This window comes from Ovis canadensis, chromosome X (genome assembly GCF_042477335.2).
Source record: "Ovis canadensis isolate MfBH-ARS-UI-01 breed Bighorn chromosome X, ARS-UI_OviCan_v2, whole genome shotgun sequence".
Classification (NCBI taxonomy): domain Eukaryota; kingdom Metazoa; phylum Chordata; class Mammalia; order Artiodactyla; family Bovidae; genus Ovis; species Ovis canadensis.
In genome coordinates this window covers 120456302-120478930 of record NC_091727.1, presented here as the reverse complement: position 1 = coordinate 120478930, position 22629 = coordinate 120456302, and positions in this window count along the sequence as shown.

Genomic DNA, 22629 nt, shown 5'->3' with positions numbered 1-22629 from the left:
AATATTACCTAGCTATAAAAAAGGAACACATTTCAGTCAGTTCTAATGAGCTGGATGAAACTGGAGCCTATTATACAGAGTGAAGTAAGCCAGAAAGAGAAACACCAATACAGTGTGTTAATGCATATATATGGAATTTAGACAGATGGTAATGATGACCCTATATGCAAGACAGCAAAAGAGACACAGATGTAAAGAACAGACTTTTGGACTGTGTGGGAGAAGGTGAGGGTGGGACATGAGAGCATACCATGTTTCATAGCATTGAAACATGTATATTATCATATGTAAAATAGATGACTAGTACAAATTTGATGCATGAAGCAGGGCACCCGCAGCTGGTGCTCTGGGAAAAGCCAGAGGGATAAGGTGGAGAGGGAGGTGGGATGGTGGGACACATGTACACCTATGGCTGACTCATGTCTATGTATGGCAAAAACCACAATATAGTAAAACAATTAGCCTCCAATTAAAATAAAATAATTAATTTTAAAAAAGCTTGCTGGGAGAAATATCAACAACCTCAGATATGCAGATGATACCACTTTAACGACAGAAAGTGAAGAGGAACTAAAGAGCCGCTTGATGAAGGTGAAAGAAGAGAGTGAAAAAGCTGGCTTAAATCTCAACATTCAAAAAGCAAAGGTCATGATATCCGGTCCCATCACTTCATGGCAAATAGATGAGGGAAAAGTGGAAACTGAGATTTTCTTTCTTGGGCTCCAAAATAGTTGCAGATGTTGACTGTGGCCATGAAATGAAAAGACGCTTGCTCCTTGGAAGAACAGCTATGACAAACCTAGATAGCATATTCAAAAGCAGAGATATCACTTTGCCAACAAAGCTCCATATAGTCAAAGCTGTGGTTCTTCCAGTAGTCATGCACAGATGTGAGAGTTGGACCATAAAGAAGACTGAGCACCAAAGAATTAATGCTTTTGAACTGTGGTGTTGGAGAAGACTCTTGAGAGTCCCTTAGACAGCAAGGAGATCAAACCAGTCCATCCTAAAGGAAATCAACCCTAAATATTCTTTGGAAGGATTGATGCTGAAGCTTAAGCTCCAAAGCTTTGGCCACCTGATGCGAACAGCTGACTCACTGGAAAAGATGCTGGGAAAGATTGAGGGCAAGAGAAGAGGGTGACAGAGGATGAGATGGTTGGATGGCATCACTGACTCAATGGACACTAGTTTGAGTAAACTCCAGGAGATAGTGAAGGACAGGGAAGCCTGGTGTGCTGCAGTCCATGGGATTGCAGAGTTGGGACATGACTTAGCGACTGAACAAGTCAGTTGTCAAGAGGTCAGGTGAATATGACGGTGAGGTAAAACTTTGTAGCCCAATTCATTCAAGTTTTGTAGTGTTGGTTGTGCATTTAGGCATTGTCACAGAGAAGAATTGGGTCCTTTCTGTTGACCAATGCCGGCTGTAGGCATTGCAGTTTGTGGTACATCTCATTGACTTGGTGAGCATACTTCTGAGATGTAATGGTTTCACCGAGATTCAGAAAGCTGTAATACATCAGACCAGCAGCGGACCACCAAACAATGACCATGACCTTTTTCGGGTGCAAGTTTGGCTTTGGGAAGTGCTTTGGGGCTTCTGCTTGGTCCAGCCATCAGCTGGTTATTGCTGGTTCTCATAGAAAATCCATTTTTCATCACAGGTCACAATCTGATTGAGAAATGGTGCATTGTTGTTGTGTAGAATAAGAGAAGATGACACTTAAAAGTGATGATTATTTTTTCATTTTCATTAAGCTCATGAGGCACCTACTTGTTGAACTTTTTCACCTTTCCAATTTGCTTCAAGTGCCAAATGACCATAGAATGGTTGATGTTGAGTTCTTTGGCAACTTCTCATGTAGTTTGCAGAGGATCAGTTTTGATGATCCTCTCAATTGGTCACTGCCAATTTCCAATGGCCAGCCACTGTGCTCCTCATTTTCAAGTCTCATCTCCTCTGCAAAACTTCTTGAACCACCAGTACACTGTACACTTGTTAGCTGTTCTTGGGCCAAATGTGTTGTTGGTGTTGTGCATTGTCTCTACCACTTTACAACCCATTTTGAACTCAAATAAGAAAATAGCTCAAATTGCTTTTTGTCTAACATCATTTCCCTAGTGTTCACGGGATTTTCCAGGCAATAGTACTGGAGTGGGTTGCCATTTCCTTCTCCAGGGTATCTTCCTGACCCAAGGATCGAACCTGGATCTCCCTCATTGTAGACAGACCCTTTACCATCTAAATCCTTACTGTAAAGTAAATATAAGATAAAAAGCAAGTAATGTCAATAGCAACAAAACATAAAGTGAGAAATGCACATTAGGGTGACGTATAACATAACCACATTTATTTACAAGCATATTCCAGTATCAAAAGGCAAAGGTCAACAATGCAAAACTGTAATTACTTTTGTACAGATCTAAATATTACTCAACCTATTCAGCTGTAGAAGAGGGATGAAATAAATACCAATTGGCTACCTACTTTGTATACATCACTATGCTAGACACTGAAGACAATACAAAGATGAATTATTTGAATATTGACCTCAAGCAGCCCATATACTATTGGGAACATGAAACATGTTATTGAGTTAAAATATGTGATGCAGACAGGATGCCCACAGACTGGTCACCAAGTTCAAAGACCATATCCTAATACAGTGCATTTCTGAAATGCATTACAAGTCAGTTCCTACCAATAATTTTTAGTTGCTGGGGGTTCTAAACAATTTACTAAGAACATAATTATTTTAACACTATTACCTCTGCCACTTGCAGTTATTCACATTTTGTTTTGCAAGAAACAGAAGAATGTGGCAGCTGTGTGAGTCTCTGGCCCAGTGACTCCTCAGCAAGTGTGCAAGTAGGCTTTCTTGACCCTTTGTCCAGTTCTTGCAGAGATGTCAGGGGTATACAAGACATTAAGAAAAGAGAAATGGGGTGCAGAGCATGGAAGCAGGGGTCCAAATGGAATCTTATATCATTCTGAAAATATTTCTTTCTTTAGGAATTATGTTTCCATCTTTTAATTGTCCTTTCTTGGGTCTCTTTTGTATCCGTGCTTTCCAGGCAAATGACCTAAACAGCTCCAATTACTTTCCAGTCACCTTTAGACTGCTCTCAGTCATGATACAAACAGTGCAAAAAGTAAAAAATAGCACATAAATAGAAGGTGTCAGAACCAAGCTGAGCACTGTATGCCTCTGCAAACTTTGTGGTTTGCATATCCAGTAACTACTTCCACCCCAAGCATAGTTCTGTGTGTTTCTATAGAGGCTGTGGGGAGGAGGGACAATCTACATCACAATGATCCACTTCCTTCCTTTCTAGTTAAAGAAATAGTTGAAAGTATGACCTCATGGATTCCAGAAGGAACAAATGTACTATACATTTGCAGGGGCAATGTTTTCACAGAGGGCTGTAAATAATCCTTCTAAAAGTGCTATTTGGGTAAGGTGAGATAATCTCTCTTCTTTTGAGAAACTGAGGCTTGAAGGAGTTAAAGCCTTGGCCAAAGCCATACATCTTGTAGAATATGGCTGCTTATTTTTCTTTCCTGTCCAAGTCAGTAGTGGAACAAATGGTCATTCTTCTGTAATTTTTGTTTTTTTCTCTTCTTCCTAGTCCTCTCTGTCTTTTCCCAACTATACAGACCACACCTATACCTCACTTTGTTGATACTGGCAGACAACCAGACCTGGGGTAATGTCTAACAACAAAGTTCCTTTGTACTCACAAGTCTTTTAGCTTATGGTATCAGTGGGGCACCTTGTCCTAGATGTAGTAGAGTATTTTTTTAAAACAAAGACATTTTCCACCTTTATCTTTCCATATCCTATTATATCAAGGAATAGCCATAGAGACCATGCACTTTCTCAAGGATACCATTCAGTGCTAACTTCCTGACCACTGATATTGGGATTTTCCTCACCTCAATCTTGTCTTGAAAAAGCAGAATTGTGGCAGGTGCTCACAGCTGACCCACACTTGAATACACATAGCACCTTTCCCTAAACCTTGAGTAGCAGGCTCACTGGGACTCCCTGAATGGTACTCCATTAACCTTTATGCAGTTTTCATTACTTTTCCCTGATTAGCTCACAGACGTGGTCAAGAAAGCCTTGCTTTGTTTGTCAGGGGGAATTACTTGTTTTTTTCTTATCATGTTTTGAGCATCAAGGTATGTCTAATATGCTGAAGCCACCTGTATCCCCTTCAGTTTATTTCTTGTGGAAATATGATTATTTCATATTTTATACAGATTCAACGTCTTTATCCAAATACCATCTCTGACATCTATCTTATTATTCCATCTATTCTATTGTAGCATATTACATATGTATACCTAGTAGAATTTCAATTAATGTTTGGATCTGGATTCCTCGAGATGGTTATAGCAATTCTGAAGTGCACAGGGGAGAGTGTCTACCACTGGACAATCTCAGGGTGAGAGTGAGGAGAAACTAAGGAGATGATGAATCAGTAGAAAGCCTACTGGATGGAGTGCCTCTGTTGGACTTCCATCTATGCTATTGAGTCTAAAAATTCTGTCCTTATTAGGAAATTGATCTCTACCCATTTGCTCCTAATTGTTAATGGACTACATAATAAGCATGGTCTAAGTATTTCCCTTTCTCTATTTGTACTAAGTCCTTTCTGTCTTAAATATCTGTAGAAATCTTGGTGGGTGGTGAAGAGATACCCCACGCCCAAGGTAAGAGAAACCCAAGTAAGATGGTAGGTGTTGCAAGAGGACATCAGAGGGCAGACACACTGAAACCATACTCAGAGAAAACTAGGCAATCTAATCACACTAGGACCACAGCCTTGTCTAACTCAATGAAACCAAGCCAACCTTAGACGGGCTGGTCATGGTGGAGAGGTCTGACAGAATGTGGTCCACTGGAGAAGGGAATGGCAAGCCACTTCAGTATTCTTGCCTTGAGAACCCTATGAACAGTATGAAAAGGCAAAATGATAGCATACCAAAAGAGGAACTCCCCAGGTCATTAGATGCCCAATATGCTACTGAAGATCAGTGGATAAATAACTCCAGAAAGAATGAAGGGATGGAACCAAAACAAAAACAATACCCAGTTGTGGATGTGACTGGTGATAGAAGCAAGATCCGATGCTGTAAAGAGCAATATTGCATAGGAACCTGGAATGTCAGGTCCATGAATCAAGGCAAATTGGAAGTGGTCAAACAAGAGATGGCAAGGGTGAACGTCGAGATTCTAGGAATCAACGAACTAAAATGGACTGGAATGGGTGAATTTAACTCAGATGACCATTATATCTACTATTGCGGGCAGGAATCCCTCAGAAGAAATGGAGTAGCCATCATGGTCAACAAGAGTCCGAAATGCAGTACTTGGATGCAATCTCAAAAACGACAGAATGATCTCTGTTCGTTTCCAAGGCAAACCATTCAATATCACAGTAATCCAAGTCTATGCCCCAACCAGTAACGCTGAAGAAACTGAAGTTGAACGGTTTTATGAAGACCTACAAGACCTTTTAGAACTAACACTCAAAAAAGATATCCTTTTCATTATAGGGGACTGGACTGCAAAAGTAGGAAGTCAAGAAACACCTGGTGTAACAGGCAAATTTGGCCTTGGAATGTGGAATGAAGACTAATAGAGTTTTGCCCAGAAAATGCACTGGTCATAGCAAACACCCTCTTCCAACAACACAAGAGAAGACTCTACACATGGACATCACCAGATGGTCCACACCGAAATCCAATTGATTATATTCTTTGCAGCCAAAGATGGAGAAGCTCTATACGGTCAACAAAAACAAGACCAGGAGCTGACTGTGGCTCAGATCATGAACTCTTTATTACCAAATTCAGACTTAAATTGAAGAAAGTAGGGAAAACCGCTAGACCATTCAGGTATGACCTAAATCAAATCCCTTACAGTAGAACAGTAGAAGTGAGAAATAGATTTAAGGGCCTAGATCTGATAGATAGAGTGCCTGATGAACTATGGAATGAGGTTCGTGACATTGTACAGGAGACAGGGATTGAGACCATCCCATGGAAAAGAAGTGCAAAAAAGCAAAATGGCTGTCTGGGGAGGCCTTACAAATAGCTGTGAAAAGAAGAGAGGCAAAAAGCAAAGGAGAAAAGGGAAGATATAAGCATCTGAATGCAGATTTCCAAAGAATAGCAAGAAGAGATAAGAAAGCCTTCTTCAGCTATCAATGCAAAGAAATAGAGGAAAAGAACAGAATGGGAAAGACTAGAGATCTCTTCAAGAAAATTAGAGATACCAAGGGAACATTTCATGCAAAGATGGGCTCGAAAAAGGACAGAAATGGTCTGGACCTAACAGAAGCAGAAGATATTAAGAAGAAGTGGCAAGAATACACGGAAGAACTGTACAAAAAAGATCTTCATGACCCAGATAATCATGATGATTTGATCACTAATCTAGAGCCAGACATCTTGGAATGTGAGGTCAAGTCGGCCTTAGAAATCATCACTACGAACAAAGCTAGTGGAGGTGATGGAATTCCAGTGGAGCTGTTTCAAATCCTGAAAGATGATGCTGTGAAAGTGCTGCACTCAATATGCCAGCAAATTTGGAAAACTCAGCAGTGGCCACAGGACTGGAAAAGGTCAGTTTTCATTCCAATCCCAAAGAAAGGCAATGCCAAAGAATGCTCAAACTACCAAACAATTGCACTCATCTCACATGCTAGTAAAGTAATGCTCAAAATTCTCCAAGCCAGGCTTTAGCAATACGTGAACCGTGAACTACCTGATGTTCAAGCTGGTTTTAGAAAAGGCAGAGGAACCAGAGATCAAATTGCCAACATCCATTGGATCATCGAAAAAGCAAGAGAGTTCCAGAAAAACATCTCTTTCTGCTTTATTGACTATGCCAAAGCCTTTGACTGTGTGGATCACAATAAACTGTGGAAAATTCTTCAAGAGATGGGAATAACAGACCACCTAACCTGCCTCTTGAGAAATCTATATGCAGGTCAGGAAGCAACAGTTAGAACTGGACATGGAACAACAGACTGGTTCCAAATAGGAAAAGGAGTACATCAAGGCTGTATATTGTCACCCTGTTTATTTCACTTCTATGCAGAGTACATCATGAGAAACGCTGGACTGGAAGAAACACAGCTGGAATCAAGATTGCTGGGAGAAATATCAATAACCTCAGATATGCAGATGACACCACCCTTATGGCAGAAAGTGAAGAGGAGCTAAAAAGCCTCTTGATGAAAGTGAAAGAGGAGAGTGAAAAAGTTGGCTTAAAGCTCAACATTCAGAAAACGAAGATCATGGCATCTGGTCCCATCACTTCATGGGAAATAGATGGGGAAACAGTGGAAACAGTGTCAGACTTTATTTTTGGGGGCTCCAAAATCCCTGCAGATGGTGACTGCAGCCATGAAATTAAAAGACGCTTACTCCTTGGAAGAAAAGTTATGACCAACCTAGATAGTATATGCAAAAGCAGAGACATTACTTTGCTGACTAAGGTCTGCCTAGTCAAGACTATGGTTTTTCCAGTGGTCATGTATGAATGTGAGAGTTGGACTGTGAAGAAGGCTAAGCACCGAAGAATTGATGCTTTTGAACCGTGGTGTTGGAGAAGACCCTTGAGAGCCCCTTGGACTGCAAGGAGATCCAACCAGTCCATTCTAAAGGAGATCAACCCTGGGATTTCATTGGAAGGAATGATGCTAAAGCTGAAGCTCCAGTACTTTGGCCACCTGATGTGAAGTGTTGACTCATTGGAAAAGACTCTGATGCTGGGAGGGATTGGGGGCAGGAGGAGAAGGGGACGACTGAGGATGAGATGGCTGGATGGCATCACTGACTCCATGGACGTGAGTCTGAGTGAACTCCAGGAGATGGTAATGGACAGGGAGTCCTGGCTTGCTGCGATTCATGGGGTTGCAAAGGGTCAGACACGACTGAGCGACTGAACTGAACTGAACTGGGGCTGTGAGATAAGGTTGTCTCTTAACTCCCTCATTAAGACTCAGGTGATTAGGTTTTAATCCTAGGATTCTGGGATTGCTTCTCTTCACATTGGAATAAATCAATCCATATACAGCTTTAGTGAATGGTATGAACAGGTGAATATGTGCTCAGATGATATTTAGCAGAATATCGATTCTGCTTGGAATTAGAATCCTGTTGTCTATGCACAAAGAAGGATCAAGATGGGATCATCCAGAAACTCTGAATAGCCTGGCAACAGGATGGCTCAATAAGAGCATATTGGGTTTTGGAGCCAACTTTTTGAAAGTTGGGCACTAAAACTGAATGAAAGTTCAGGGCCCAGCTTGTGTGAGCTGAGTCAGTCATTTACTGCCTTGCATTTTACTGACTGCAGGGAAAAGTTGATGGTGGCAGCATGCTACCTTTCTCTTCTAATTGGCAGACAAAAGCACCAAAGAATAATTAAATATCACTGAGCCAGCTTGGAACTTGTTATTGTTTAGTTGGTAAGTCATATTGACTCAATGCACTGTAGCCCACCAGGCTCCTCTGTCCATGGGATTTTCCAGGCAAGAATACTGGAGTGGGTTGCCATTTCCTCCCCCATGGGGATCTTCCCCACCCAGGGATCGAACCCACATCTCCTGCTAGGTTGGTAGATTCTTTACCGTTGAGCCTCCAGGGAATCCTAACTTGGAACTTAACTGAACAGGAATTGCCCAAATGAATGAAGAAAGAAGATAAGATTTCACCCAATTCATTCTCTGTTATGTTATTGTAAGTCCTAAAGGGCAGTATCAGTGTAGTGGGTATGGAAATGAATTGTTCAGGTTGACATGTGGTACTTGTAGATACCTCATGGATGAGAATCCTCCAAATTAGGATCAGTCAGCTTTCATTAAAGACAACTGGAGAATCTTTTTTCAGCAGACTGAAAAAGAAAACTGCTACTGCTGAAGAGTTGTTAAATAAATACACCTGCCTTGCTGAAGAATGAAGCAATCTGGATGGACTGCTAGGCTTCTGACTAATTTGTCACATGATAGACCTGACAGAGGAGAAATCCTCGCTTAATGGGAAGGCAGATGTTGGGATGTGTCCACATTGACAGCTCAACTAACTAAATTATTTGTTTTCAAGTAACAAGTTCAGTTGGTACTATCTTAATAGTCCAAATGTTTGCTTTAAAAATTGCATTGCACTTCACTGAATCATGTTAAAAAAATGTAACAACTATTTCATTTATTGTAATTAAAACAGACCTCTTTTTTTCCTAGGGGAGCTATTAAAATAGATGTTTTCAGAACATATCTGCTTAATTTTCAGCAGGAAAGTATTCCTGTTGAGGCAGACGCAGAATTTTGCCCATTTAAAATATGAATAAAAGTGGAATTGCAATTGAATTAATGGCAAAGGGGAGTTTAACTGTTTGGTTTAAATGCTTCTTTTATATTTTAATTTCTACAATGAGAGTGTGCTATACTTGAAATTAATCTAAATGTATGCATGTGGATAAGTTATAGATGCAGTGAAAGTGGTGCTGAGTCAATGAGGTTAGCAGCATAGGATTTTAAATATGACAGATCTTGGTTCATATTTCACCTGTACTATTTATTAATTATATGGCCTTGGGCAGTTACCTAATATCATTTGTAAAATGAATTGTACAAATGAATCTTACCTTGGAGGATTATTGAGAAACTGTGATAGTGTATGTGAAATGCTCTGCATAGAACCTAGCACAGAAAGGTATCCAATGAATGGTTAGCTATTATTTGGATTATTTTTACTTGTATAGTACTATATACTTTTTCAAGTTCTTTCAAACTTTATTTTATTCAAATGTCTTAACAATCTTGAAAAAAAAGTCGAAACCAATGGGAGAGTTTTCAAGGCTATTGGCACTTTTTCCTGCTGGAATGGTCCCTGATGTAGACATGTACCCGCTTTCAGGATGCCTACCATTTCTATTTCCAGTTTTGTCTAGTGAGATTTTAGCCTTTACATTCAGACTTATCAAGTTGCAATATGTCATTTTGAAAATGGTGACCTCTGAACTTACATGTCATTATCCAGAATACCAGATTATATCCTTGAAGTATTTTTCATGTTTCTGAAAAAAATAAAAATCATTTAGAATCAAGAGGTTTTAGACATCTACAAAGAGAAAGCCCAAATTTAGTCTCAACGGTAAATACTGAGGTTCATTGAGAGGAGGCAGGTATAAGGGTCCTTTTAAGTGGTATGCACAAAAAGCCATATTAACCCAGATCTAATAAAGCATACAAAAAAAAAAAAGCTCTCCTAATATTAAATAAAACAAACTCTAGAAAAAGCAGCAGCTATCATTCTACTCTTGCCTTTTGTGGACTTAGATTTTATGCATTTATTCTCTTTTGTTTTTTACCCTTAAGAAAACTTCCTTCTAGCTACTCTTAGAAATTTCACTGTGCAAAAGGACTTGGATCAGACTGATAGTTCTCTAAACATTACCTAGAGGACTTTCTAAAATACAGATTGCTGAGCACCAGCCCCCAAATTTCTAATTCATTTGGGAACTACTACTAACAAGTTTCCTGATGCTGCAGATTTTGTGGGTTCAGGAACTATATATGGAGAACACCTGAATTCAAATAAGGAAGGGTCACAGAGATTTTGTATTTTTAGCTAATTAGAAGACAGACTCTAATGTTTATTCACCTACAGCATGGAGACTGAGTTTCTACCTACTGCATAATGACTTGACAAATGGAAGTTTAAGCTATCAATTCGATAGTTTAATATCTGCTCTTTGTCAGGCACTATGTTAGGTGTTAGAATATAGCATAAACAAATAAGACAAGTCTAATGGATCTCATAGAGTTTTCATTCTAGTAAGGAGTGACAGACAACAAAAAAGTATTGAAATGTACTGGATAATGATAGATTTTATGAAGAAAAGTAAAATCAAGTAAAGGGATAGAAAGTGACACAGGTGGGGTACTAATTTTAAAAGGTGGTCTGCTGCTGCTGCTGCTGCTAAGTCACGTCAGTCGTGTCCGATTCTGTTCGACCCCATAGACGGCAGCCCAACAGGCTTCTCTGTCCCTGGGATTCTCCAGGTGAGAACACTGAAGTGGGTTGCCATTTCCTTCTCCAATGCATGAAAATGAAAAGTGAAATTGAAGTCGCTCAGTTGTGTCCGACTCTTAGCGACCCCATGGACTGTAGCCTAATAGGCTCCTCCGTCCACGGGCTTCTCCAGGCAAGAGTACTGGAGCGGGTTGCCACTGCCAAGGTGGTCTAGGGAAACTCTTTGAAGAAGGGACATTTTCAAAGACTATAAAGATGAATGAAGTAAAAAAGTAAACCATGAAAATGCCTTGTGGTAAAGCTTTCTAGGTAGAGAAACAGACAGGCCCTGAGGTTTATTTTGAGTGTTTCTGTCACTGTGGCTAGTGAAGGCTGAACAGTGAATGAATGACGAAATGAATGACAGGAAATAAGGTCAGTGGGTTAACAGGAACCTGGTCACGTAGAGCCTTGCAGGCTATCATAAGGACTGAATTTTACTGTGAACAAGATGAGACTTGAGCAATACAAAAAAATATTAAACAATATTTGAAAGATGGCTTGAATCTGTCATTTTAATTTAGATGATTTGATATTGTATACAGATAGTCATTTATGGCATTAAATTATGAAATTTTCACCATCACAAATTTCCCATTGTTATTCTCTCCCCCAGGACAACTCTAGACAAATCATAAGTTTAACTTTTCATTTATCCAAAAAATTGTTGAAGGTGAATGAAACAGATACCATTTTTCCCTAGAATGGTTGCTGTCATGTTTCTGGAATTTCTTTAATTTGCTTACTGTCTTTTCTGACACTTGTTTATTTTTTCCCACTGTATAGCATACACTAAAGAGCTTACTGACCTTAGCTGGAATTTTTTCTCCTAGGCAATACCAACAGTTATCTTGTCTTTTCTCCAAGGGATCTGAAAACTTGTACCATAAGAAAATGCACATTAGCTTTTTTCAAATACAGGAAATAGAGAATTCTGATAAGCTTGGAGATATCCTAAAAGGACAAATTCCTCTGTGAGTGAATCAAATAATTAAAATGTGAATATTCCCACTTTAAAGTTTTACTCTTCTGATGCCCATTGGTTATGTAACACTTTTGGAGTTTAAAAATAAATTGATGGAATCACAAAAAGACAAATATTGTATTTTTTTTCACTTATATGAGGTAGCTACAGTAGTCAAATTCATAGAAACAAAGTAGAATGATAGTTGTTAAAGGCTGGGGTAGAGGGGAATGGGGAGCAGTTTTTAATGTGCAAATAATTTTGATTTTGCATGGTGAAAACTTCTAGACATTGGTTGCATGACAACATGAATATACTTAACACTATTGAAATGTACAGTTAAAATGGTACATTTTAAATTATATATTTTACCACATTTAAAAATAATAAACTAGTTGAATCTAATAACACCAAAGGTGAAAATGAACTAGTAATATTATCCTTGACAGAATGATAAATCAAAATCAAAATATAAATCAGATCATATCCCCTATATAGACTTCCATTTAGACCAATTCAGTAGACAGTTACTATCTATTATGTATCTGGCAGAAGGCGAGTTGCTATAGATACAGACAGGAGTAAAATGATGACTTTTTTCCACTAATAACTTGGAGCTTAGTGGAGAGAGACAGCATTCATGAACAACAGCAAAAATAGAATGTTATTAATGTTATACTAGACATCTGACCAGAGAACTTTGGAAACACAGGTAAGAAAAGGAAGGTATAAAGAAAGTTGACTCCTAAATTTGGTTTTGAAGTGTGAGTTTTCATGTTGGACTAAGGAATGAAGATATTGTGGAAATAGCAAGAGAAGTAAGATTAGAAGTGGAGCCTGAAGATGTGACTTGAATTTCTGCAATCTTGTGATAAAACTTTAGTGGATGAGGAGTTGCTTTTTACAGATGAGCAAAGAAAGTGGTTTCTGGAGATGGAATCAACTCCTGGTGAAGATGCTGTGAAGACTGTTGAAATGACAACAAAAGATTTAGAATCATACATAACCTTAGTTTACAAAGCAGCAGCAGGGTTTTAGAGGATTGACTCCAATTTTGAAAGAAGTTATGCTGTGGGTAAAATGCTAGTAAACAGCATTACATACTACAGAGAAACTGGTCATGAAAGGAAGAGTCAAGTGATGTAGCAAACTTCATTTTTGTCTTACTTTAAGAAATTGTCACAGCCACCCCAACCTTCAGCAACCACCACACTGAGCAGTCAGTAGCCACCAACAGTGAGGCAAGCCCTTCCACCAGCAAAAAGATTGTGACTTGCTGAAGGCTCAGATGATGGTTCACAGTTTTTAGCAATAAAATATTTTAAAATTAAGGTATTTACGTTTTTTTTAGACATAATGATACTGCAGATTACAGTATAGTTTGTGCCTTGCTTTATTAAATTTGTGCTTTATTGTGGTGATCTGTGGTCTGGAACCAAACCCTCAATATCTCCAAGGTGTGCTTGTACTCAGGTTGGTGATTTAGTCACTACGTAGTGTCTGACTCAGGTTAGGTAGGTTTCAATGTTGGAGGCAATAGAACATTGTAGTTCTGAGATGAGATAGATCAGGTTTAAGTTCTGGCTGTGTAATACTCTATTCATGTAACTTATTCAGGTAAGTTACCTAACCTCCATATATTTCAGTTCTTTCAGCTATAAATTGGAAGTGATCATAGTGTTGAACTCATAGTGTTATTGAAGGCTAATGTGAGATAATTAATACAAAGAACTTACCCCAGTGCATGGTGAACAATAAGTGTTCCAAAAGAGGTTTACGTTTGCTCGTATTAACAATGCATGTGTAGGTTTTGTCTCAATCACAGTGATTGATTCCTGGGCTTTTCACTGATGCTTGTTTTTGTGTTTGCCATAAACAGTCCCATTTCTCTATATAAGGTAAAACAATCTATTTTATCCTTACTTTATGATTTCACTCATTAAATGAATATGCAAAAAAATAAAAATAAACCAGGAAGATGATATTTTTGGTATTAACTCAAGTCTAAACTTGAGTCAACCCATGAACTTCCAAGATGACTCTTGGAATTTTTAGCAGTCAATAAGTGTGTCATTTCAGATGCTAGAGCTATGCCTAGTTGCCTTTTAGGATCAGGCAGTTGTTTCACTCAGTTTCTGGTTGAGGATTGAAATGTCTTTTCAATGGTGAGGTAGTCAAGAGGTGAGGGAATTCCCCTCGCAAAGGTCATCATTGTCCATTCATCCATGTCTAGTGGGGTCTAGTGGATATTTGTCCAACTGTATTTATGACTAAAAAGTAATGAGATGTACATCCAAATGATGCTATCTCATTTGGAAAATTTATACCTAGTTCAGTAGTTGTGGCATCATCCAAATTATTTTTAGAACTTGTCCTTGTGTATTGCTTTCAGGGACATTTGCTCCTTCTCCCCTTTTCTCTTGCAGTTGCATGCACATATACCCACACCCAGATGTTATTTCATGTTCTTGAATAATATTAAACTCCAAATGGTAATACATGGCTAGATTACTTTATTAATACTCTTCATCAAATTTATTGCTATTTGACATAGTCATGCATCTTTAAAGGTCCCTCTCAACTCCAAGGAGGAAGCCAAGATATATAAACAAGTTACACATGAAAGATTAGTTTCTGCCAAAGCAGTTTCTAAGTCTGCTACTTATAATGAGAACTTAATTCCACCCTTATCTGTGTGCTGAGCTCACAGTCCTTATATCATCTTGATTAGACTTGGGGTGGAAGTTGTAATATCGTCATCATCATCATCTCAGCTTTGAAGATTAAAACATTTTTTTCTAGGGATCAAATCCTCCTCCCCCAAGTATATGAATATTTTCCCATGAGGAAATCCAAAAGAATATGCTGTAGGAACTGTTCACCAACTGATACCATTAAGTGAGGCAAGCTACTGTGTGAGAGAAAATATTTGTAATCTATCAACCTGGCAAAAGATTTTTATTTGGAATGTATAAATAACTTCTACAAATAAAAAAAGAAAAAGGACAAACCAAAATAAATATGTGGGCAAAAGAGCTGAACAGACACTTGATAAAAGAAAGTATCCAAATAAGCAATAAACATATTAGAGGATGCTCAAACCAGTCAATCCTAAAGGAAATCAATCCTGAATATTCATTGGAAGGACTGATGCTGAAGCTGAAGCTCCAATACTTTGTCCCCCTGATGCAAAGTGCTGACTCATTAGAAAAGACCCGGATGCTGGGAAAGAGTGAAGGCAGGAGGAGAAGGGAACGACAGAGGATGAGATGGTTGGATGGCATCACCGACTCAATGGACATGAGTTTGAACAAGTTCCAGGAGGTGGTGAACAGGGAAGCCTGGTATGCTTCAGTCCAGGGGGTCGCAAAGAGTTGGACATGACTGAGCACCTGAACAACAACAATGACATCATTGGTCACTGGGTGCATGCTAAGTCACTTTGGTCATGTCCAACTATGGACTGTAACCCACCAAGCTCCTCTGTCCAAGGGATTCTCCAGGCAAGAATCACTGGAGTGGGTTGCCATGCCCTCCTCCAGGGGATCTTCCCAACCCAGGGACTGAACTGCAAAATAGGACCACAACAAAATATTGATATACAGTATTATGGTTAAAAATTAAATTGGATGAATAATACCACTTCGGTGAGAATGTGGAACAATTGGAATTCTTACACATTGCTAATGGAAGTATAAACTACTATGATCACTTTTGAAAAATATTTTGTAGTACTTAAAATGTTTAAAAATTATGGTAAAATATACATAACATAAAATTTACCATCTTAATCGTTTTTAAATGTACAGTTCAGTGGCATTAAGTACATTCATATTGCTGTACAACTATTTCCACCATCCATCTCCAGAACTCTTTTAATCTTGCAAAACTGAAACTGCATCCATTAAATAGCAACTCCCTATTGCTCCCTCTCCCCCAGCCTCTAGGTAACATTCCACTTTCTATCTCTATGAAGTTGATTACTCTAGCTATATCACATAAGTGGAATTATATACTATTTGTCTTTTTGTGACAACCTCATTTCATTTAGCATAATATCCTTAAGTTTCATCAGTGTTGCGGCATGTCAGAATTTCTTTTTAAGGCTGACTGAGATTCCACTGTATGTATGTACCAGATTTTGTTTATTCTTTTCTCTGTCCATGGACTGTTGAGTTACTTCCACTCTTTGACACTTGTGATTAATGTTGCTATGAACGTGGGTGTACAAATATCTGTACAAGATTCTGCTTTTAGTTCTTCTGGGTTGGTAGTGTTTTTCTTAAAAAGCTAAATACCTTTCTATAACCTAACAATTCCACTTTTGTATGAGGAATGCTTATGTCCATAAGAAAATGTGGAATAACATGTATAGTGGTATTATTCATAATTACTCTACAAAAGAAATAATCCAAATATCCTTCAGTAATAGAATATATACATAAACTGAGGTATAGCCACACTATATTATGATATTACATAGCAATAAACAGAACAAGAACATGGATTAATTAAACAAATTTTTTTGGCCATGCTGCAAGGCATGCAGGATCTTAGTTCCCTGACTAGGTTTTGAACCCACACCCCCTTCAATGGGAGCACAGAGTCTTAACTACTGGACTGCCAGGGAAGTCTCAAGCATGGGTTACTTTAAAAACATGATGCTGAGAAAAAGACAAGATACCCAAGAGTATATAATGTGTGCTTTTAGTTATGAAAAGTTCAAAAACTGTCAAAACTAGTCTATGTTGATACTGCTTAGAAAAATGTTTTTTTGTGTGTGGGGGAAGTGTTCTGACTGGTAGTTAGCATAAAGGAGACTTCTGAGTTTCTTGAAATGTTCTACATCTTGATTTCAGTGGTACTTCCATGGGTGTACACATATGTACATTAAATTAATCTGTATACTTAAGATTTGTACACTCTGCTGTGATTATTCATCAGTTTAAAAGAGGAATCTGAGCACGCTTTGTTGAACAGCAGCATCGCTGAAATAAATCCACGAAGTGCTGCTTTAAAGAGGCAATATGATCATATTAGTTCTGCCATGTTTATTAGAGACAAGAATATTACTTTGTAGTCACTCCTATTGGGTCCTATCCATAGTCTGCAATCCAAGAAATAAAAATAAGTATATTTCTGGTGAAAATATCAGAACATGATGATTTAGGAATTTAATCTTGGGCTTTGGCCTTTGTAAAATACCAAGTAGTCATTGTTAACTAGTTTAATGCCCAGTACTACAAAACTCAGGAAACATTTTTAAACACTCCCATCCCATTGATTGTCTTTATTTTACCAGTAATTAAAAAAAGTAAACCACTGCCTTTCACTCCCTTTAAGGGTGAGAGGTGACCATCTGAATTCTATTTAATGCTGCATTTGTGTTTGGTTATGGTTCAAAATATGTTCCTTTAATCATGAAATGGAGGATTGTTTTTAGATGCCAGATATCATATGCTATTCTAGACTCTTTCCAAATTGTGAACATTAATTTTTCTTGTATACCAGTCTTTCCTCAGCTGTTTCATTGATTTGGCTTTTTCCCCATAATTCACTAAGCGTTAGCATTAGTCATTGTTTATGAAGAATAGTCAAGCCTCAAATCTCAATTTCTTACTAATAAATGTGGAGAAAATTAGTAGATATAATGTTACAACACATGTTAAAAGAGCAAATGTTAACATGCTACTTGAGATCTATACAGCATTCAGTTAGTGTTTTTTAAATTTGTATTTAGAAAAAAACAATTTTCTTACATGATGTACTCTCCAGGGAAAGGGAGAAAAGGCATGCAATAAATACCAACTTTCTTTCTCCCCAGGTTATGAATATTTTGAGAAACAAAACGAAGACTAATATGGATATGCGATATCACCTTTACTGGGAAGTTTCAATTTGAGGATTAGTCTTTAGGCTTAGTATCCAGTGAGCCTGCTCACTGATCCCCAGAATTAGGCAAATATACCCACCCAGTCTTAGACAGAACTGGATAGGGGTTGGCCTCCCCCCTGCAAGTGTAACCACATATATAACCTGTGATCTGGTTGTATGCTGACAAAGTAACACAAGTAATATACTATTCGTTTTTAATTTCTGTCTTGTCTATGCTGTTTTTAATTGTAAAAATCGGAAGTCCTCATGTTATTTTTTAGAATGTAAAGTCATATGCATTAGATGCCACCATAAGAAATATGAGTACACTTCCCCAAAGATAATTTGGGGATACAATAAGTTGCTCCCAAAATATAATTAATTTCTATATGAAAGCAAAATAAAGTTTTAAATTACACCCCCATTTTTTCAAAAGAAGGAAAGAACAGTAATATTTGAAGAGTATATTCTATGAGTTAGATATTATGTTCCAGAGACTTTTCATGGATTATTTACAAAAATCTCACGAGGAAGGTGGCATGATTCCCATTTGGATTAAAGAGAGAAAGTGATTTACTTGAAGGTGACTACTAAGTGATGAAGTAGAATTTAAACCCAAATGTGTCTGACTTCAGAGCCTATGCTCTTTTTTTGTTGTTTGTTTTTGGTCAGGTTAAAAACATGGGATGTAAGATGGGGAATTTTTTTCTATAGCTTAGATGAAATTAGAAAATCCTGGCTTTATCAGCTACTGTTTATTGGCAATAATCAGGTATAATGTTATATACTATTTTCTGGCAATTTTGGTGAAAATACTGCCCCCTAGACACCATTGACCTAGTCTTCCAAGCAGCAGACCAGATCATATCAGACTAAATGACTCTGTGACGTCCACCAAATTTGACTCAAAGATTAAGGAAATTGTTGGCAATGACAAAGAACTGTCAAGATTTTGTAGGTACTAAATATCATGTTACACTTAGGCCTTCCAGCCAAATGTTATAAATTCCCAACTTCTAGCCCAGTGCTTCCCAAAATATCCTAAAATATTTCTCAGAAGCATGGTAATGCCTTTTCTGGATTCCAGGGTTTTGGATAGACATTTCAAGATTCCTAGGGCTTCCCTCGTGGCTTAGATGGTAAAGAATCTGCCTGCAATGCAGTTCGATCCCTGGATGGGGAAGATCCCCTGGAGAAGGGAATGGCTACCCCTCCAGTATTCTTGCCTGGAGAATCCCATGGACAGAGCAGCCTGGCAGGCTACAGTCCATTGGGTCACAAAGAGTCAGATGTGATTGAGTGACTAACACTTTTCATATATTTTAAAATTCCTAGCAGCTTCTTCTCTGTTGCTTTCACTAATTGCCTCAAAGAATGCTAGAATTTGTGCCCTTATGGGTGATTAAAACTCATTTGAACTGAGAAAAAATACATAGAAGTATAGATGCTCTTGTGTTTTGAGGTCTAGTGGTATCTTTATTTTAGAGAAAAGAGAAAAGAAAAGAAATAGCCAAATCTGTCACGACACAGCATAGTCTTAAACCATTGTAACTATGCCAGACAGCCAGCTATTTTAAGTACACTGTATTCAATTACCTGAATATCTACCAGAAATCTAATCTGCCACTGAATAAGCAAAAGCAAAGGCAAAAAATCCATTTGTTTGATCAAATTTTAAAATTTCTATCAAATGTGTTTCAAAACTGCATTTGATTTAAAAAAACAACTAGAGAGAAAATCTAGTTTTGAAATGATTCTGAGTCTAATGGCTTAATGATTAGGGGAAATTATCCCATGTATTAGGATTCTCAGTTGAAAGCAGCTGAGCCTAACTCTTGATTTATACAGAAAAAGAATGTACAGAATGGATGGGAAGACTGAAGAACTAAGCTAATGAACTGTAAACCAAATATAGTACTAGACTATCAGTATGAGAAAAGTGCAATGAAAGTCAAGAGGAAGGAGTGATTGACTGGGTAGGATGAGTGTCCCACTTTATGGAAGGAGTGCTGTTTGAACCGAATGGTCTTTCTGCCTTACAAACATTTAAATATGTGGCTTATCTTCTCTCCTAGATCAAAGTTCCCTTATAGAAGCTGCCCCTTGTAGGAAACAAAATTGATGTTTTCTATTTTTTCAGCACCTAGTGCAATTAATTGTATGCATTTAAGATGATTCATGTATTTATTAAATACTTGCTCTATGCTGGGCACTGTGTACTGCTTATTAGAGATAATGAAATGACCCAAAGAAGGCTTGACTTCATTCCTCCATGGAGCTTACAGTCTAATGGATAAAACAGACATTGATATGATCTCATCAGTGAATGCACAGTCAAAAGTGCTATGAGGGAGAAGACAACAGTGCCTTGAGATCATGCAACAGGTGGACCTAGCCTTTTCTCTGGGAAATAGAATACTGCAGAAATGACAGACAGTTGAGATGAAGCCAGAATGATGAGTAGGGATCTGGCCTAGTCAGAGGGGGAAAAGAGCATCTCAAGCAGAGGGAATAGTATATGCAAAGGCTCTTATACATTGTAGGCCCTATACAATTATTTCGTACTCAGCTTCACTTTCTTCCGACCACTTCAGGTAAAGTGGTACCTCTTCCCTTGCCAAAAATGTTACTCACTGCATTCTTACTTACACCCTTTGTCTCCTCTGAATTTTAATCTATCAGTTGTCTTTTGTTTTTCCTATATCCTCAACTACTCTCACCATTTGATATTTCTCTTCAAGATATAATGCTCAAATCTCTGTGACCTGAAAAAATAAAATAATAAAGAAACAAACATTTCCCTGGATCCTACATTCCCTTCCATTCAGTTCAGTTCAGTCACTCGGTCATGTCCAACGCTTTTCGACCCCATGGACCGCAGCACTCCAAGCCTCCCTGTCTATTACCAACTCAGGAGTTTACCCAAACTCACATTCATTAGATCAGTGATGCCATCCAACCATCTCATTCTCTGTCATCCCCTTCTCCTCTTGCCCTCAATCTTTCCCAACATCAGGGTCTTATCAAATGAGTCAGGTCTCTGCATCAGGTGGCCAAAGTATTGGACTTTCAGCTTCAACATCAGTCCTTCCAGTGAACACTTAGGACTGATTTCCTTTAGGATGGACTGGTTGGATCTCCTTGCAGTCCAAGGGACTCTCAACACTACAGTTCAAAAGCATCAATTCTTCAGTGCTCAGCTTTTTTTATAGTCCAACTCTCACATCCATACATGATTACTGGAAAAACCATAGCTTTGACTAGACAGACCTTTGTTGGCAAAGTAATGTCTCTGCTTTTGAATATGCTGTTTAGGTTGGTCATAACTTTCCTCCCAGGAGTAAGCATCTTTTAATTTCATGGCTGCAGTCACCATCTGCAGTGATTTTGGAGCCCAAGAAAATAAAGTCTGACACTGTTTCCACTGTTTCCCCATCTATTTCCCATGAAGTGATGGGACCAGATACCATGATCTTAGTTTTCTGAATGTTGAGCTTTAAGCCAACTTTTTCACTCTCCACTTTCACTTTTATCAAGATGCTCTTTAGTTCTTCTTCACTTTCTGCCATAAGGGTGGTGTCATCTGCATATCTGAGGTTATTGATATTTCTCCCCTCCATTACTTCCTATCTTTAGCTATTTATTTATTTATTTTTTAATTTGAAGAAAATTACTTTACAAAGTTGTATTGGGTTTTGTTGTACAATAGTGAATCAGCCATGATTTTATATATACCCCCTCCCTCCTGAACCCCCTCTTCTCCTCGCATCCCACCCCTCTAGGTCATCACAGAGCACCACACTGGACTCCCTGTTCTATACAGTAGCTTCCCACTAGCTATCTGTTTTGCACATTATAGTGTATATATGTTAACACTACTTTCTCAATTTGTCCCATTGTCTCCTTCCCCCTCTGTGTCCACAAGTCTGTTCTCTATGTCTGCATCTCCATTCCTTCCCTGGAAATAAGTTCATCAGTACTGTTTTTCTAGATTCCATATATATGTATTAATATACAATATTTGTTTTTCTCTTTCTGACATTTCTCTCTGTATAACAGGCTCTAGATTCATCCACCTCACTACAATGGACTCAAAGTCATTCCTTTTTATGGTTGAGTAATATTCCATTGTGTATATGTACCACATCTTCTTTATCCATTCATCTGTCAATGAACATCTAGGTTGTTTCCATGTCCTGTCCATTGTAAATAGTGCTGTAATGAACATTTGGTACATGTGTCTTTTTGAATTGTGGTTTTCTCAGGATATAAGCCCAATAGTGGGATTTCTGGGTCATATGGTAGTTTTTTTTCCTAGTTTTAAAAGGAATTTCCATACCGTTCTAGATAGTGACTCTATCAATTTACATTCTCATCAACAGAGCAGGAGGATTCCCTTTCCCCCCCATCCTCTCCAGCATTTATTATTTGTAGATTTTTGATGATGGCCATTCTGACTGGTGTGAGGTGATACCTCATTGTAGTTTTGATTTGGATTTCTCTAGTAATGAGCGATGTTGAGCATCTTTTCATGTGTTTGTTGGCCATCTGTATGTCTTCTTTGGAGAAATTTCTGTTTAGGTCTTCTGCCCATATTTTGATTGGATTGTTTGCTTTTCCAATATTGAGCTGTATAAGGTGCTTATATATTATGGAGATTAATCTTTTGTCCATTGCTTCATTTGAAATTGTT